The sequence below is a fragment of the Bison bison genome, unplaced genomic scaffold (assembly GCF_000754665.1).
Source record: "Bison bison bison isolate TAMUID 2011002044 unplaced genomic scaffold, Bison_UMD1.0 scf7180017864289, whole genome shotgun sequence".
NCBI lineage: Eukaryota > Metazoa > Chordata > Mammalia > Artiodactyla > Bovidae > Bison > Bison bison.
The window spans coordinates 8,446,139-8,466,578 of record NW_011494861.1 but is presented as its reverse complement, the minus strand read 5'-3'; positions in this window follow the sequence as shown (position 1 = coordinate 8,466,578).

Sequence of the window (20,440 nt, the reverse complement as noted above, 5' to 3'; positions counted from 1 at the left end):
GGGTGGGAGGGAGGCTCAAGAGGGAGGGGATATATATATGGCTCAGTGGTAAATAATCCATCTGCCAATTCAGGAGACTTGCAGGAGGCACAGGTTTGATCCCTGAGTTGGGAAGATCCTCTGGAGAAAGAAATGGCAACCCACTCCAGTATTCTTACCTGAAAAATCCCACGGACAGAGGAGACTGGCAGGCTGCAGTCTATGGGGTCGCAAAGAGTTGAGCATGACAGAGCAAATGGGCAATAAGCACATGGCTGATCACATTGTTGTACAACAGAAACTAACACAACATTGTAAAGCCATTATAGTCCAATTAAAAAAATTAAAATACTATCAGCCCAATACTACTGACTCATTGGTAAAGACCTTGATACTGGGAAAAATTGAGGGCAGGAGGAGAAGGGGACAACAGAGGATAAGATTGTTAGATGGCATCACTGACTTGATGGACATGAGTTTGAGCAAGCTCCGGAATGATGGACAGGGAAGCCTGGTGTGCTGCAGTCCATGTGCTCACAAAGAGTGTGACACAACTGAGTGACTGGACTCAACTGAACTGAACCAGCCCTATGGGGTTGTAGGCTCCAAAACATTACCCTGGTAGATCTGGTCCCTCCTGGCCCTCCAGGGAACCATGAACTTTGGTCAAGTTGGCAAAGCCACCTGAAATAACAGTATGACAAAGGAGGACAAGGCAGGATGCTCATACACTGTCAATTCTGGAAGTGTGTATTATGGAAATTTGGATGAATATCAAGGGAAGCTTTCTAGAAGAGGCAGGTGCCTGATTTGGTCTAATTCAGGAAAGTGTTTTCTAGCTCTACTTAAACTGCGTTCCTGTGTTGATTTCTAAGCAGTACTTGGACAAGCCGGGCCTCTCCTGGGGCACTTCAGGAAACTCTCTCTTAAAACTATGAAACTGCTCAAGAAGTTAGTGGGGATAAAAATATCTGGAGACACTCCCAGGTGTGTGCTAAGTCACTGACAGCCCTTGGAAAGTTGCTGGTTTGCTGTCCTTGCCTCCAGAAAATGATTGATGATTGCATGCCAGGAACTTACTCTTTTGAGTATGGGTAGTTCTGGAAGGTTATGGGTCTTAGTGGAAAGGCTGTAAACTGAGACATGTGGGTATGCATTCTGCATCCCATCTTTGCCAAGGACCAGCTGTGGACCCTCGAGCATGAGGCTCCCCATGTGCTGTTGGGGACCCACCTGCTCACTCAGAGGAGTAGTTGAGGATTGAGATGGAGGATGCTTGAGAATCTGGCCCTCAATGGGATGGCTGTCACTTTGCTTCCTTCCCTGACATTTGTTACAACACTCTCCCAGGTGTCCAACCCTCCAGGGCAAGAGAGAGCTCTGGTGTTAACTCTCAATTACTGACATGATAAAATGCAGTTAGTTTTCCTCTTGCTATGAATTCATCTCATGATTACAGGGCTGTTTAAAACAATGTGTGTATAATGAATGAACCTTCCATTAGTGTGCATCTCTGCTTAGGTGTAAATATTTGAAACACAGCTGCGTGAAATGGAAATTAAATGACATCATTTTGGGTGAATTTGATGCTGGAAACTGGAGGATATGCTTCATCCACATCCAGCAGGTTTTATTGGGGACCTACTGTGTGCCAGACCACTTTCCCAGGGGCTAGAGATGCAGGGACAGATATAACTGACAGCTCCTTGGCAGCATGGCATGGATGATGCACGTATGTGAAGCCTGGTTCTTGGCAGGTGTGCTGTCTTTGCTAATGGACAGGGTGGCACCTTGCCTCTCCCCCCAGCCTCACATTACCCTCTCCTAGTTGGCTTCCATCCCCAGCTGCACCATCCAGGCAATTTTGGTTGAAGCCACCAGTTATCTTCAAATCTTAAATCCAAGGTATGTGTCTCAGACTTCATCACACCCCACCTTTCTGCATTCATCACATTAAACTATCATCATCTCCTCAAACTGACAACCCCTCTGGGCTCTGGGCTGCCATACCCTGCAGGTGTGTGTGCGTCGACTCAGGCCCAGATGACCATCTCTTCTCATTGCCCCCAGCCCCCTGGCTCTCTCACCCACACTCGCGGCTTTGTCAAAACTGCACACGGGCATTTCTGAATGCTGCATCTCTAGCTCCCGTGACTTCTTTGAGCACCAAGACCACATGGCTGATGTCTCCTTGACCAAGAACCTCCAATACACCACCGAGTCAAAAAGTTAAGAGCCCTTACTTATTCAAGAGGACAAATCACCATGAACCTAGGAAGTAAACCAGAAATCTAGGAATCCTGGGACTTCTCTGGTGGTCCAGAGGCTAAGACTCCATGCTCCCAGTGCAGGGGACCCGAGTTCAATCCCTGGTTGGGAAACTAGAGCCCACATGTGGCAATTAAGAGTTTGCATTCCACAACTAAAGATCCTGTATGCCCCAAAGAAGGTGGAAGATGCCAGGTGCTGTGACTAACACCCAGTGCAGCCAAATAAATAAAGTGTTAAAAGAAAAAAAGAAATCTAGGAACCCCTCGCCCAACTCTCTCTCCTCACCTCCCCATCTAATCCATCACTGAATCACCCCAATTTTATCTCCAGACATCCTGCTGTTCATACAGCTTCCTCTGTCACCAGTGCCTGTACCCAAAAGCCACTGACCTTGTGGCAGGGGCCCTTCTCTGAAGTTTTTCACCCACTCTTCCCTTTCAACTCTCGTTATTCTTTCTTTTTAAGACAAATTACAAAGGGGGCAACTAGATACCCAAGAAACAGATTTTGGCCAGGGTCTTAGAGGGCCTGTCCCTCCTTCATTCCTTCCCCAATCATACTCTTGCTCCTTTGCAACAACAATTCTCTTGCTTTTATCTATTGCCTTGCCACCCACATACAGAGCCCTATACCACAGAACATAGATTCCACCGGCTACTGATCATACATAAAAAGAATTAGACCTCATGGGTTTTCTGTGACTTGCTTCTGTAGCTTATCATTTCTTGGTGAGTGTTTTTGGCTGTAACATTCATTTCCATTTCAAGTACTCCTTGATTCACTTCTCTGCCACACAGCTGATAGACATCCAGGGTGGTGTCAGTTTGCTGCTCTGAAAATTCCTTTTGCGGGTCCCCTGTATAAAATGTATAGCCCCCAAGAGGAAATGGGAACCCCTGCAACTCCTCATCTTTCTCATCACCTCCCGTTGTCAGGTCTTTAAGCTTTTACCCTTCTGAGGTCTGCAGTGTATCTTATTGTGGTTTTACTTTGCATTTTCCCAATCAGTAATGAGGTTCAGGGTCACAATGAATGACAGTCACTCAGTCGTGTCTGACCCTTTGCAACACCATGGACTGTAGCCTGCCAGGCTTCTCTATCCAGGGGATTTCCCAGGCAAGATTACTGTAGTGGTTAGCCATTTCCTTCTGCAGGGGATCTTCCCAGCTCAGGGACTGAACCCAAATCTCCCGCATTGCAAGCAGATTCTTTACCATCTAAGCCACCAGGGAAGCTCCTGGTAATTGGGTTGGTGGATTTTTATTTACTTTTATTGACCAACTGCATTTCATCATTTTTGGCATGCCTATATAATGCCTGTGAGGCTTTTGATGCTTTTAATACTGTAGATGCTTTTAATTTTGTGCATATTAAGATGTTATAGCATCCTAAAAAAAAGTCAAGAGAACAATAACAGAAGAATCTTTCTAGCTGGGAAGAGATTGCCCCTTCTTGAGCCAGCAGATTCACAGAGAGAGCAAAGGACCCAGCAGGGAGCAGGCCTTTGATATGCAAAGTGACTAACCCAGAGCCAGACCTTCTTTCTCCTGCCCAACATCCCAGGAGGCAATATTCCTGCTGAACTGTAGTGCTTTAATCAAAGGAATATTGCTAGGCACCAGGTAACTAGAGACGACCCTTATAGCCCAAAGCTAGCCAGAATTATTCAGATGTAGCCAGTCCTAAGCTGTTCATCCTATTCTGCCTTTTTTGCAGAAACCCCAATAAAGACCTTACCTAAATTCTCCCTGGGACTTCTCTGGTGGATCAGGTGGTAAAGAATCTGCCTGTAATGCAAGAGGAGGCCAGGCTCCATCCGTGGGTCAGGAAGATCCCCTGGAGAAGGGAATGGCAACTCACTTCAGCATTCTTGCCTGGAGAATCCCATGGACAGAGGAACCTGGCAGGCTACAGTTCATGAGACCACAAAGAGTCAGACACAACTGAGCCACCAACACTTTTTACTTTCAAAAAGCTCTCCACTCCCACTCTGCTCCTGCCTTCTGCCTCCTGACCACTTTGGTGCTTCCGCATGTGGCCCCACGTGGCATGCTAGCTCCTGCGTCTAGGACTCCTAAGTGTAATAAACTTTGTTTTTTTTTCTGGGTCTCTCCTCTGCCTCCTCTTGTGGCATATCCAACTGACTATCCCATAAAAGAAAACAGAACAGTGGCTGTGGATGAAGCTTGATGGGCTGTCCATCTTCTCCAGGTTGATTCCTACAACCTCTCACTATCATCCCATCACCTACAATTTGGCACATGCCATCTACTTTTTCAAGGATTAAATCATGTGCTGCTGTAGCTGCTGATTTTTAACAACCCCTGAAAGGAGTTTTGAGTGGAGATCAGAAAAGAGGCCCTGTGTGCTGGGGACGTGGGCGAGTGGAGGTGGGACTGACAGAACAGGTCTTCAGACAAATATATTTAAGAGCTGATTTTATGAGCCCAATTCTTGTATCTCCTCATATCAAAAAAGCACCAAAGTCCTTCATGGTGACATATGCTCCTTGTGGCTAGCAGAAACCTTCTGGAAAAAATATGTGCTTGATTGCATGGACTCTCCCTTCACCAAAATCACATGTATACTGACCTTCTCACCTGCCTCTTTGGAGCAGTTTCTCAGAGCTATCTGGGGTGTTATCTCCCTGGCTGCAGCCCTCATTTCGCTTCCAATGAAACATGCGTCTCTCACGTTGTGTAGTTTTTTTAAGTTATCATCATCCCATAAAAGAATACAGAACAGAGGCTGTGGATGGGTCCTGATGGATCATCCATATTCTCTCAATCATCTGGACAAGCACGCTAAGACTCTTCCATCAGGTCCAACTCTTTGGGACCCTCTGAACCGTAGCCCACCAGACTCCTCTGTCCATGGGATTCTCCAGGCAAGAATAATGGAGTGGGTTGCCATTTCCTCCTCGAAGGGATCTCCCTAGCCCAGAGATCCAACTGGCATCTCTTGCATCTCCTGTATTGGCAGTCAGATTCTTTACCACTGAGCCACCTGAGAAGCCCCTTATCTGGACACTAGTTCTCTGTTGATGAAACAACAACAAAAACAAAACAAACAAATGAAAAAACCTCCAGATATATTATTTCTGATACCTAATTTTAATATTATCAAATTTATACATCCTTTATTTCATAGTTAGTGCTGTTGACAACATGTTTTTAAAAAAGTGATCCTTTTTCACCATTTGTGATAATTCTTGGTAAGGCAAATTATCCCTCCTTGTTCTTCAATAGCTTCATCTGTTTCATCCTTCCCTGCTGTTGTTGTTGGCTTTAATGTGTTGCTTTTTTTATGCCTATGTCAATACAACACTATCTTACTCATTTTAAGATTGTTGTGGTAGATTGTGGGAGTAGCAGTCCCCAGTAGATCAGTCCACTGTTCACTTGTCTGTTTTCATCTCATGCCGTGGCTTGCTCTGGGCAACGGCTCATCAGCAAATGGGAAAGAGAGACTAGATAAGTGCTCCTTCACTGGGGCTTAACCCAGTCATCAAAGATGACCATGGCATGAAGGACCACAAGGAAGGAATGGTTGGGCCATGCCAGGCACTGCAGCTGACCCTTAGGTAAGCACCTCCAAATGCAGCCAATGAGATGAGGCAAGCCTAGCAGCACTGGTGGGTCATTTCACAGAGGGGGGAAAGGTTTCTCTTGTTTTGGGGTGTGTGGTTGTCAGCAGTAGATAAGTGATACAGTGGCCTTGCTGTTCTTGGGTCCCTGTGCTTCTGTCTGGACCACAGCCTCCTCTCCAGGTGCAGCCCTACCGTCCCGGTGTGAACAACTGACATCTCTGCCAGAACCTCTCACTGCTGCCTCGGTGTCTACCTTGCCTCATCCAATCTATTGAAATTCAAAGCATAGAAAAATACACAGAAAAATGTCACAAACTCCTTTGTATTCAGCATATTTTTAGAATGTCATTTGCTGTTTCAATTCAAATTGTTTTGAACATAAAAGCAATAAAGTCCCTTTGATTCCCCTTGAATCCATTTTCAGAATCATCCCCACCTTTCCTCTCCACAGGAAGTATTCCAGTAGGAACCATGATCCAACTCTTTGTAGTGATTAAGACTCTCCCCTTGACCAAACAGTGGGCAGCCTCTTTGAGCCTTGTCCTCCACCTGGCCTCATCCTTGGGCCCTATCTTCAGTCTGCTAAGTGCAGTGGTAATAAGAATCCTGATGAGTCAATTAGGTGAGAATGCTCCCACCTTTGGTAGCTGATTACCTTAGTCTGCCTTTAGCAGAAATCCTGTTAAATCACTCTAGCAAGAACCCCTCCACCCTAATGTTTTTGTTCTTCATAATTTTCCATCCACTCACACCTACACCCGCATCTTAGCTATAAATCCCCACTTATCTCTTATATTTGGGGTTTAGTCCAACCTTTCTCCTATATTGCAATAGTCTTCAGTAAAATCTTCCTTACCACTGTAACAAGTCTCAGAATGAATGTTTCTTTAACAAATAACATCCTTTTAGTCAAAGCTTTTATATGCCTACTATGCATGCGCTCCAAAATCACTGCAGATGGTGACTGCAGCCATGAAATTAAAAGACACTTACTCTTTGGAAGAAAAGTTATGACCAACCTAGATAGCATATTCAAAAGCAGAGACATTACTTTGCCAACAAAGGTCCGTCTAGTCAAGGCTATGGTTTGTCCAGTAGTCACGTATGGATGTGACAGTTGGACTGTGAAGAAAGCTGAGCGCCGAAGAATTGATGCTTTTGAACTGTGGTGTTGGAGAAGACTCTTGAGAGTCCCTTGGACTGCAAGGAGATCCAACCAGTCCATTCTGAAAGACATCAGCCCTGGGATTTCTTTGAAAGGAATGATGCTAAAGCTGAAACTCCAGTACTTTGGCCACCTCATGTGAAGAGTTGACTCATTGGAAAAGACTCTGATGCTGGGAGGGATTGGGGGCAGGAAGTGAAGGGGATGACAGAGGATGAGATGGCTGGATGGCATCACTGACTCGATGGACGTGAGTCTCAGTGAGCTCTGGGAGTTGGTGATGGACAGGGAGGCCTGGCGTGCTGCGATTCATGGGGTCGCAAAGAGTCAGACATGACTGAGGGACTGAACTGAACTGAACTGAACTGATGCACACATACACACACATGTATAATGTTACAAGATGAAACATTTTTAGCATTATTTTGTATAACATTTTTATAAGGTTGACAATTCTGTATATGTCAGTCTGTTAATATTATGCTTCTGAAAATTCAACTTCATTTTTTGAGCTGATTCAAGCAAAACACAGTCATCTTCCCAAGGACTGGGCAGTACTCCATCATAAGACTACACTATAATGTATTTACATACTTCTCAGTTGGTGACATTAGGTTTTTTCACATTTTCCCCTCTAATTGACCTCATCACAAAAGAGATCTTTGCATACATCACCTGCTGCATGCAAGTAAGTGTTTCTTGTTGTTCAGTTGCACAGTTGTGTCTGACTCTTTGCAACCCCATGGACTGAAGCATGCTAGGCTTCTCTGTCCTTCACCATCTCCCAGAGCTTGCTGAAACTCATGTCCACTGAGTCAGTGATGCCATCCAACCATCTCATCCTCTGTCATCCCCTTCTCCTCTTACCTTCAATATTTTCCAGCATCAGGGTTTTTTTCCAGTGAGTAGGCTCTTAGCAGCAGATGGCCAAAGTGTTGGAGCTTCCGCCTCAGCATCAGTTCCTACAATGAATTTTCAGGATTGATTTCCTTTAGGATTGACTGGTTTGATCTCCTTTCAGTCCAAGGGACTCTCAAGAGTCTTTTCCAACACGATTCAAAAACATCAATTCTTCCGTGCTCAGCCTTTTTGATGGTCCAGCTCTCACATCCATACGTGACTGCTGGAAAAAACCATAGCTTTGACTAGACAGACCTTTGTCAGCAAAGTAATGTCTCTACTTTTTAATATGCTGTTTAGGTGTTCTGTCGTGCCTTTTCTTCCAAGGAGCAAGCATCTTTTAATTCCATGGCTGCAGTCACCATCTACAGTGATTTTGGAGCCCAAGAAAATAAAGTCTCTCACTGTTTCCATTGTTTCCCCATCTTTTTGCCATGAAGTGATGAAACTGGATGCCATGATCTTAGTTTTTTGAATGTTGAGTTTTAAGCTAGCTTTTCCACTCTCCTCTTCACTTTCATCAAGAAGCTGTTTGGTTCCTCTTCACTTTCTGCCATAAGAGTGGTGTTATCTACAAATCTGAGGTTATTGATATTTCTCCTGGCAATCTTGATTCCAGCTTGTGCTTCATCCAGCTTGGCATTTGTCATGATGTACTCTGCATATAAGTTAGATAAGCAGGGTGACAATACACAGCCTTGACATACTCTTTTCCCAATTTTGAACCAGTCTGTTGTTCCATGTCCAGTTCTAACTGTTGCTTCTTGACCTGCATGCACATTTCTCAGGAGGTAGGTAAAGTGGTCTGGTATTCCCATCTTTTGAAGAATTTCCCACAGTTCTGGTCCACACATTCAAAGTCTTCAGCATAGTTAATGAAGTAGAAGTAGATGAAGTTTTGAAATCCTCTTGCTTTTTCAATGATTCAGTGGATGTTGACGATTTCATCTCTGTTTGTCTGCTTTTTCTAAATCCAGCTTGAACATCTAGAAGGTCTCAGTTCATGTACTGTTGAAGCCTGGCTTAGAGAATTTTGAGCATTACTTTGCTAGCATGTGAAATGAGTGCAATTGTGTGGTAGTTTGAATATTCTTTGGCATTGCCTTTCTTTGGGGTTGAAATAAAAACTGATGTTTTCCAGTCCTGTGGCCATTGCTGAGTTTTCCAAATTTGCTGGCATATTGAGTGCAACACTTTCACAGCATCATCTTTTAGGATTTGAAATAGCTCAGCTGGAAGAGTTTCTAGTGTAGGATATAAGGAAAAAACAGCATTTCTGGGTTTTGGGGTTACATACCTCAGTCAATCCTAAGGATATTACAGAAATATATTATTATTATATTTATTGAAAGGACCAATGATGAAGCTGAAGCTCCAATGTTTTGGCCACCAGATGTGAAGAACTGATTCACTGGAAAAGACCCTGATGCTGGGAAAGATGGAAGACAAAAGGAGAAGGGAGGTGGCAGAGGATGAGATGGTTAGATAGCATTATTAACTCAATGAACATGAATTTGAACAATATCCAGGAGCTAGTGGAGGACAGAGGAGCCTGGAGTCCATGGGGTCACAAAGAGTCAGACATGACTTAGCAATTGAACAACAGATCTCAGCTTTCCTAGGCAATGCCCTGTACTCTCTCAGAGGGTAATCACTATGTTGCATCCCACCACTACAGATGAGAGTTCTTGTCTCTCAACATCATTGCCAACACTTGATATTTTATGTATTTTATTTTAGTTTACATGTTTTATTTTATAAAAATAACTTCCTTTTGAGGTTATTTAAGGAAGGACCAATGAATATAAAAATCTCTTGGTCTTTATATGACTGAAACACATGTGTGAATATTCTTATTCAGCTTTCAAGCTTGAATCACAATTATTCCAACATTGAAATCTAGATTGATTATGATTTCCTCTTTGTCTTTTGAAAATCTTTTACCTTTCCGAGATTTTATGGCATTTATGTGCTCTCATTCTAATTGCTATTCATTTATACATAATTTTCTTTTCTTTCTGGAAATTTTTAAAATTCCCTCTCCTGTTTTTCAGCCTCCTGCAATTTCATTACACTTTCTAGATTTGGATTTGTTTTTATGTCTTACCCCTACAACACCTAAACTTTTTTCATGATCTCTTTTTAAGCTTCTTTTAGAGTGTCAATCTTCATTGTCAATCTTTATTATCTCTTTGTTAGCAATCTCCTTTATCTCTTCCCTTTTTCCCCCTTCTCTTCTGTGCAACATTTATCCATTTATAACAACATTTATCCATTTTATAACATTTTAGCTGATTTCATTAATGTTCTCTTCAGCTCTATCTAGTTTCTTGAATTCATTCATCGAGTAGATTTTTTCCCCCATAGCTTTGTTTTTTAGACTTTCTCTTTGGTTACTTTCAGAACTACCTTTCTAGGTTTCTCACTGTCTGATTTTGCCAGCAGCTGCTAGTTATTCCTCTTCATGTCTTATGCTCTCCAAAAAAATTCCTAGAGCAAATAGATGAGTTCATTAAAGTGGCAAGATACAAAGTAAACATGTAGATGTTAATTGTATTTTTATATATTAGCAATGTGTTATACATGGACACCAACATTTAAAATACAATGCAATTTATAGTTACTTAAAATTGAATATGTAGTTGTAACTCTAACAAACCACATAGAATTTGTTTACTTAAAACTATGAAATGCTGATGAAAGAAATCAAATATCTAAATAAATGGAGAGAGATACTGTGTTCACTAAATGGAAGATTAAAAACAGTAATATTTCCATCCTTCCTTAATTGATACACAAGTTTAGCATAATTCACATAAAAATCTAGCAAGATATTTTTGTAGATATAGAAAAATTATTTTAAAGTTTATACCCAAAGATAAAGGAGCGTTTGTTGTTCAGTCATTAAGTCATGTCCAACTCTGCGTGACTTCATGGACTGCAGCACACTGGGCTCTTTTATCCTCCACTATCTCCTGGAGTTTGTTCAAATTCATGTCCATTGAGTAGGTGATGCTATCTAACCATCTTATCCTTTGCCATCTCCTTCACATTTTGCCTTCAATCTTTCCCATCATCAGGATCTTTTCCAATGAATTGGTTTTTCAAATCAGGTGGCCAAAGTATTGGAGCTTCAGCTTCAGCATCAGTCCTTCCAGTGAATGCTCAGGGTTGATTTCTTTTAGAATTGACTGGTTTAGTCTCCTTGCAGTAAAAGTGACTCTCAAGAGCCTTCTCCAGCACCACAATCTGAAAACAACACTTCTTCCTTGCTTTCCAATCCCAAAGAAGGGCAATGCCAAAGAATGTTCATTTGCACTCATTTCAAATGCCAGTAAGGTTATGTTCAAAATCCTTCAAGCTAGGCTTCAGCAGTACATGAAACAAGAACTTCCAGATGTACAAGCTGGATTTAGAAAAGGCAAAGGAGCCAGAAATCTAATTGCTCACATTGACTGGATCATGGAAGAGGCAAGAGAATTCCAGAAAAACATCTAATTCTGTTTCATTGACTATGCTAAAGCCTTCGATTGCATGGATCACAACAAACTGTGGGAAATTATTAAATAGATAGGAATACCAGACAAAGGAAATATAATAGTTAACATAATGTTGAAAATGAATAATAAAAAGGAAAGATTGTCTATTCAATGTCAAGACTTATTATATAGCTATAGTTATCTAGAGTAGGTGGTATTGTCAAGGTAGACACATAGAGCAATGGAACAGAACAGAAAACTGGAAGTATGTCCAGAAAAATATTCCAAATTGACTTTTGAAAAGGGTGCAAAAGTGATTCAATGAAAGAAAGACAAACTCTTCATCAAATGGCATTTTCATGCATTGAATTGCATCTCCCCAATAAAGGTTTGTGGCAATCTTCAAACTCAGCACCTCTGACTGTGACCTTATCTGGGGAAAAGGTCTGTATATAAGTAATCCAACTAAAATTAGGTTACTAGGGTGATTTCTAATTCAATATGATTGGTGTTATTATAGTAAGGGACATCTGAACACAGAGATAGCCAGACACAGAGAGACAAGGAAGTCAAGAAACAGAGAGAGGCCATTTCTCTGAAGATAAAGGCAGAGGTCAGGATGATGCTTTTATAATCTAAGGAACATAAGATCACCAGCAACCCCCAGAGTCTGGGAGAGAAGCCTGGATAAGAGTCTCTCTCCTTGACTCAGAAGGTGCCAACCTGGCTGCAACCTTACTCTTGGACTTCTGCCTTCCAGAGCTGTGAGAGAACAAATGTCCACCGTTTAAGTCACCCAGGGTGGGGTGCTTTGTTAATAACAGACCCCTCACCTCCCAGAAACTAATACAGTAGTGGAACAAGTAGACATTCACAGTAGAAAAAAAATAAAGCTTAACCCAAGTTTCACAGCTTATACAAAATTAACTCAAAATGGATCATGGAATTAAATGTAAAACTATAAACATTTTAGAGAAAAGCACAGGGAAAAACTTCAGTGTCTAGGACAGCCAGAGAGTTCTTAGATTTGACACCAAAAGCATGATCCATAAAAGGAAAATTGGATAAATTAGACTTAATCAAAATTAAAATCTTATGCTCTGTGAAATTCCCTGTTAAGAGGATGAAAAGGCAAGTTACAAACTGGCAGAAAATATTTGCAAACCACATATTTGACAAAGAACTAGTATCTAAAATACACAAAGTATTCTCCAAAGTCAATAGTGCTTGGGAAAAAAAAAAAGCAATTCAATTAGAAAATGGGCACATGCCATGAAGAAAGATTTCACCAAGGAAGATACACAGATGTCAAATTACCACATGAGAAGATGTTCAACATCATTAGCCATGAAAGGAATGCAAATTAAAATCTCAAGTTGATAACACTACACACCTTTCAGAATGGCTAAAAGAAAAAAAAAAAATCCACAACTCCAAATGCTGGCGAGGATGCAGAGAAACTTGATCACTCACATTGTTAGTGAAAACTGAAAATGGGACACTCACTCTGAAAAAGCTTAGAATTTTCTTTACAAGCTAAACATGTAAATAGCATAAAATCTAGCAACTGCACTCCTGGGCATTTATCCCAAAGAAATAAAGACTATGTTCACATAAAAACATGGGCAGAAGTGTCTATTGCAGCTTTAATCCCCTAATAACCCCCAAACTGGAAGCAATCCAATGTCCAATCTCCTTCAATAGGTAAACAGCACAAAATCTGTAGTACAACCACATCAGGTAATACTATAAGCAGCGGAAATGAACAGACTATTGACACACTCAGCTGCCTGCCTGAATCTCCAATGAATTATGCTGAGTGAAGGAAGCCAGTCCCAAAGGTTACATATTTTATGATTCCATGTATGTAATATTTTGAAATGTCTACATTATAAAATAGAGGGCAATGTCTGTGGTAGCCAGGGGTTGAGAAGGAGTTGGAGATCTGAGGGAGGTGGATGTGGTCATAAAAGGGCAACAGTGTTAATATCCCTGTGGAGATGGAATGTTCTGTATTTTATCAACATCAATATTCTGGTTGTGAGACTCTCTGGTAACTTTGCAGGATGTTACCATTGTGGAAAACATGGGGTGTCTGTGTATTTGTTCTTACATTCACAGGTCAATTATAATTATGTCAAGATGAAAAGTTTAATTTTAAAAATGAGGATATTTATGACTCTCCATTGTGTAAAACCCTGTGTGGGCTTCCTACTTGCCTGGGCAAACATACTTGGCTATTATCATGACTCAAGATTCCTGTGATCTTGTCTCTACCCACCTTCACCCTCTCTCAGAATTTCTGGTTGCTGTCCATGCTCTAACCACACTGCCCTTCCTCTCCCTCCATCCTCAAATGTGCCGTGTCTTTCTTGCCTCAGAGTTTGCAATGCCCTCCCCTCTTCCTGAGAGCTTATAATGTGTTACACAGTGGATTATTCACTTTAGAGTGACAATTTTTGAACAGTGAGCATCCAGGAGCACCTGCAATGTACCAGGTCCTGTTCCACGAAAACAGGAAACAGCAGTGAGCAACACAGCTGAAATGCTTGTCACCACATAGCCCATCTTCTGAATTGTCCATCGGTGTCTCTGAGGAGGGCAGAAGATGCAGGACAGTGCAGGATAAATATATTCCATGCAATATTGGAGATATACTAAAAGTTATTTGTTATTTATCTGAAATTCAAATTCAGCTGGGTGTTCTGTACTTTATCTGGCAACTCTAAAAGGTAAGACCTTCTGAGAAACGTCATGAAATGTGTCTTTAACCCAACTGTTCAGGGGCTGAATGGGAGCATTCATCCATCTCTTCCTGTCCCCATTAGTGAAGATTGTCTTGTGGTATGTTAAGTCCTCCATACGTCTAGCTGTCTACAAGGTGCAAAATAATTATACCAAAAAAGTGTTTATTTCTTGTTCTATTACGAAAGTCTCTCATGCTCATCTGCACCTAGCAAGTCCATGGTCAGTACGTGTTCAGTGAACCAATAAATGAATCATTGAGACCTACACCTGCTCTCTGTCCTTTCTAGGGATCTGTGTGCTTCAAACGTCTCTTAGATCCTATAACAGACCCTCTTGGCTTCACTTTTCTTCCAGCTGCTGCGATGAGGATGCGTTTTGCCTTGTCTTGGCTGGCTTTATGAAAGTGCCAGCACCTTGACTGAGGCCACCTTGACTTGCACTGCCATCCCCAAGGTTCTCTGATGCCCAGTGGGTGTGGGAACCCTGTGTAAACCTGATTCGTTCTCTCACGTCAACAATCAGAAGTGTGGAAGAGATACCATGCAATATGGAACCCTTGTCTGATGAGGACAGATACCCCTCCACTCAGCCCCTGACTAGGTGGTTCCAAGACCCAACTCATCAGTTTAGCTCAGTCACTCAGTTGTGTCTGACTCTTTGCAACCCCATTGACTGCAGCACAGCAGGCTTCCCTGTTCATCACCAACTCCTGGGGCCTACTCAAACTCATGTCCATTGAGTCAGTGATGCCATCCAACCATCTCATGCTCTGTTGATTCTTAGAAGATCCTATTTGTTGGGGTTGTCAAATAAAGTACAGCATACCTGGGTAAATTTGAATTTCAGTCAAAGAAATGGTGGAAGTGTATCCTAAATATTGCATGGGATATACTTATGGTAAGAGATATATCTGTCGTTCATTTGAAATTCAAACTTAGCTGGGCAGCCTGATTTTTTATTTGCTGAATTTCATAACTAGCATGTGTTTTTTGTTGGTTCTTCCTCCTTTCCTGGTCCTCTCTCCCTCTACCTGGAGCCACAAATAAGTTACTCCCACTGAAGATGGTCAATACCAAAATAAGATTGATTATATTCTTTGTAGACAAAGATGGAGAAGCTCTATACAGTCAGCAAAAATAAGACTGGGAGCTGACTGTAGCTCAGATCATGAACTCCTTATTGCAAAATTCAGACTTAAATTGAAGAAAGTAGGGAAAACCACTAGACCATTCAGGTATGACCTAAATCAAATCCCTTATAATTATAGAGTGGAAGTGACAAATAGATTCAAGGCATTACATCTGATAGACAGAGTGCCTGAAGAACTATGGATAGAGGTTCATGACATTGTATAGGAGGCAGTGATCAAGACTATCCCCAAGAAAAAGAAATGAAAAAGGCAAAATGGTTGACTGAGGAGGCCTTATAAATAGCTGAGAAAAGAAGAGAAGCTAAAGGCAAAGGAGAAAAGAAAAGATATACCCATTTGAATGTAGAGTTCCAAAGAATAGCAAGGAGAAATAAGAAAGCCTTCCTCCATGATCAGTGCAAATAGAGGCAAACAATAGAATGGGGAAGACTACAGATCACTTCAAGAAAATTAGATATACCAAGGGAACATTTCATGTAAAGATGGACACAATAAAGGACAGAAATGGTATGGACCTAACAGAAGCAGAAGATATTAAGAAGAGGTGGCAAGAATACACAGAAGAACTGTACAAAAAAAAAAAATCTTCATGACCCAGATAACCATGATGGTGTGATCACCCACCTAGAACCATACATCCTGGATGTGAACTCAAGTGGGCCTTAGCAAACATCACTATGAACAAAGCTAGTGGAGGTGATGGAATTCCAGTTGAGCTATTTCAAATCCTAAAAGATAATGCTATTAAAGTGTTGTACTCAATATGCCAGCAAATTTGGAAAACTCAGCAGTGGCCACAGGACTGGACAAGGCCAGTTTTCATTCCGATTCCAAAGAAAGGCAATGCCAAAGAATGTTCAAACTATTGCACAATTGCACTCATCTCACACTCTAGTAAAGTAGTGCTCAAAATTTTCCAAGCCAGGCTTCAATAGTATGTGAACCGTAAACTTCCAGATGTTCAAGACAGATTTAGAAAAGGCAGAGGAACCAGAGATCATATTGCCAACATCCATTAGATTATTAAAATAGAACAAGAGAGTTTCAGAAAAACATCTGCTTTGCTGATTATTCCAAATCCTTTGACTGTGTGGATTACAACAAACTGGAAAATTCTTTAAGAGATAGGAATAACAGCCCACCTTACCTGCCTTCTGAGAAATCTGTATGCAGGACAAGAAGCAACAATGAGAACTGGAAATGGAACAACAGACTGGCTCCAAATAGGAAAAGGAGTACTTCAAGGCTGTATATTGTCATCCTGCTTATCTAACTTATATGCAGAGTACATCATGAGAAATGCTGGACTGGATGAAGCACAAGCTGGAATCAAGATTGCTTGGAGAAATATCAATAACTTCAGATACTCAGATGACACTACCCGTATGGCAGAAAGAAAAGAACTAAAGAGCCTCTTGATGAAAGTGAAAGAGGAGAGTGAAAAAGTTGGCTTAAAACTCAACATTCAGAAAACTAAGATCACGGTATCTGGTCCCATCACTTCACAGCAAATAAATGGGGAAACAATGGAAACAGTGAGAGACTTTATTTTCTTGGGCTCCAAAATCACTGCAGATGGTGACTGCAGCCATGAAATTGAAAGATGCTTGCACCTTTTAAAAAAGGTGCAAAAAAAATTTAGAAAAGCTATGACCAAACTGACCAGCATATTAAAAAGCAGAGAGATTACTTTGCCAACAAAGGTCCATCTAGTCAAAGCTATGGTTTTTCCAGTAGTCATGTATGGATGTGAGAGCTGGACCATAAAGATAGCTGAGTACTGAAGAACTGATGCTTTTGAACTGTGGTGTTGGAAAAGACTCTTGGGAGTCCCTTGGAATGCAAGGAGATCAAACCAGTCCATTCTAAAGGAAATAAGTCCTGAATATTCATTGGAAGGACTGATGCTGAAGCTGAAACTCCAATACTTTGGCCACCTGATGCGAAGAGCTGACTCATTGGAGAAGACCCTGATGCTGGGAAAGATTGAAGGCAGGAGGAGAAGGGAATGACAGAGAATGAGATGCTTGGATGGCATCTTGGACTCGATGGAGATGAGTTTGAGCAAGCTTTGGCAGTTGGTGAAGGACAGGAAAGTCTGGTGTGCTGCAGTCCATGGGGTCACAAAGAGTTGGGCACAACTGAGAGGTTGAATTGAACTGAACTAAAGCCTTTGTCTCAGGCTAAGACATTCTTTTTGTGTTTTCAAAGAAAGAATTTTTTTTTTTTTAAGTCAGCCAATCTAAAAATGAAGAAAACACTCTTTAATGATCTGGGTCACCATGGTCTAAGTTAAGGGAATGCTGCCCACCCCCAGTCCCCCCTGAGCTCCCCGAATTTCCTTCTGAATCTTTATATATATATATATATATATATATACCTTTTGAAGTCTGAGGGATATTAACTAAGGAGACTAGTACTTAAGTATAAGCCTTTAAAAAGTCGTTTGACCTGGTTAAGTCACCTGTGCCCTACTTTGGCAAAATGTTTTTGAAGTCTTCAGCTCAATAGTAACAAATCTTCCCTTCAAAAAAAAAAAAAAGCCCCATGAAGAAGGAGAGGGTAGAAAAGCATCATCCCCCTGGTGGGCTAGTTTCAGCTTCAACAACTTCCCTTATTAGTGATAGACTAGCCTGTGCTTACATAATACAGCAATTACTCAAAGGGCTTCATTCAGAGACAAATTCAGCTACAGACAGTCTCCCAGGTGAGAGGCTAGTCTTCAAACATCTGCTTTCAGATAAGTGATCTGCAAAGCTTGTACGTGTGTGTGTGTGTGTGTGTGTGTGCAAACTCGAGTTTGCTGCAGGGGAGGGGGAACAGTAGTTATCAGGAGCGATTTCCTGAATTACAAGGTAAGTCAAGGACAGAGGAGTCAGATGTCTTAATAAGAAGCAGGATGGTTAAGGATGGTCAGTCTTTCCTGTGTGTGTATTTTTGTTACTGTCTATGTTAGTGCAATAAAGAAATAGAAAGCTTCTGTTAGACTCAGAGATAAAGCCTTTTCTACTCATCATCTTGGGTGAGAATGTTTTGTTTTTGACAGATTCATGATGTTGTACCCATTCTGCTGAAGTGCCAGGTGGGACTCACAAAATCATTTCCATTTAATGGAAAGCCAGTTTTGAAGGGCTTCAGAATAAGGGGACATCATCACCCACCCATGTAACAGGGACTGGTTCATATCCCAACCCTGCTAAATGTGGTCTATACTCCAAAGGCTTCCATGCATCACCGTGTAGACACAGGAAATAGGGAGGGGGGCAGGCTAGCTGCATGAGTCTCCAGGTGGTGACGAGGATGCACCCCCAGCCCTGAGACCCCTCCAAGCCCCTGGATCAGGCTCTCCCAGGGTGGTCCATGACTCAGCATCTAGATCAGCTCTTCAGAAGGACAGGGTGTGCTGCACAGTTTGCTAATCACCCACTTAAAGGCTAGAGACCTCCTCCTCATTGCTGTCTTCCCTCCCTTTGGAGTCACAGTGGCTAAAATGTCTTCTGTCCACATCTACCTTTATACCTGTTTCTCTTGGCTTCCAGTCTTTGTATGAAGAGGATGGAAACTATTTCAGGTGGCTGACTGCCCTCACAGTTCCATCCTCAAAGACACTCTACGTCAGCCAAAGCCTCCTCAGTTCTATTAGAGACAAGACTGCTCCTGACTGGGTCCCTTCTGTTTTTGGTCCCTCTGTCTGCGGCTTTCTTGGGTCACCCACCAAGCCTGCCCAACAACCCAGTGCCTGGGGATGAAGCCCATCAGCAAGGTCTCAGTTCTGTGTCTATCTAAAGCCTTGCTATCACTGCAGCTGTTACTTTTTATAGCTTCTTTGCCCAAGTCTTTGGGTACCACTGAGAGAAGAGTCACCAGGTGTGCCTCTAACTAGCAAAATTAGGAATCATTCAGTGCTTTGATGGAGCCAATTAGCTTCCCAGTATGAGCGCCAAGATTTTTTTCTAATTAAGGCAGGAATGTTTCTCAGTCTATAATAATCTCATTTAAAGTGTGTCTAAAACACCTAACGTGCCTTTGTTTAGGAACATCATTCCTAGGCATTCTTTAACTGTGTGAAAAGAGGTGGATCACTGGGATGCTCACTGGTTATTCTAGAGACATGTCTGCAACATTGATGTGGGGCTGTGGCTTTGTAAGAAAAATGATCTGTTCAAGTTGAGTCTGCATATTTGTACCCTAAAGGCCTGCTCATTCATAGAATGAGACTTGCACCTTTAATGTCAAAGGAACAAAGACATCCTTTGGACAAGTATAGTAGGTCTCTTTTTCTCAGACCTCTACCTCCCACACACTATGGAGGGATAGATTCAAATTTGACAAATTGCAAAATCTAGGCTGAAGGGTCTCCCAAAGCCCAGAAAATGGAAGATCAGTGACTAAATATATTCTTGAATCCCATTTTAGCAGAGCTCCGTGCAGTCCAAGACTCTATGGACTGTAGGAGCCAACAGAGTGAGAACTTGGGTATGTTGTGACCGCTGCTGATCATCTCCAGCACCTGGGACAGCAGCCAGTGCTTGCTTGTTGGGGGCTGAATCATGTTGCTGTTTATAATAGATAACCAACAAGGACCTACTGTAGAGCACAGGGAGCTCTGCTCAATGTTATGTGTCAGCCTGGATGGGAAGGGATTTTGGGGGAAAATGGATGCATGTATATGTATGCCTGTATATACCCACTTCAGTATTCTTGGGCTTCCCTTGTGGCTCAGCTGGTAAAGAACCCACCTGCAATGCAGGAGACCTGGGTTCGATCCCTGAGTTGGGAAGATCCTCTGCAGAAGGCTACCCAATACAGTATTCTGGCCTAGAGAATTCCATGGACTGTATAACCCATGGTGTTGCAAAGAGTCAGACATGACTGAGTGACTTTCACTCACATATACATATACATATATATGAAGCTACCTGGAGCTTCCTTGGTAGCTCAGATGGTAAAGAATCTGCCTGTAGTGTGGGAGACCTGGGCTCAATCCCTGGGTAGGGAAGATCCCCTGGAGGAGGAAATGGCAAACCACTCCAGTATTTTTGCCCAGAGAATCCATAGACAGAGGAGCCTGGTAGGTTATAGTCCACAGGGTTGCAAAGAGTTGGACATGATTGAGCAACTAACACACACACAAATATGTATGCCTGAGTCCCTCTGCT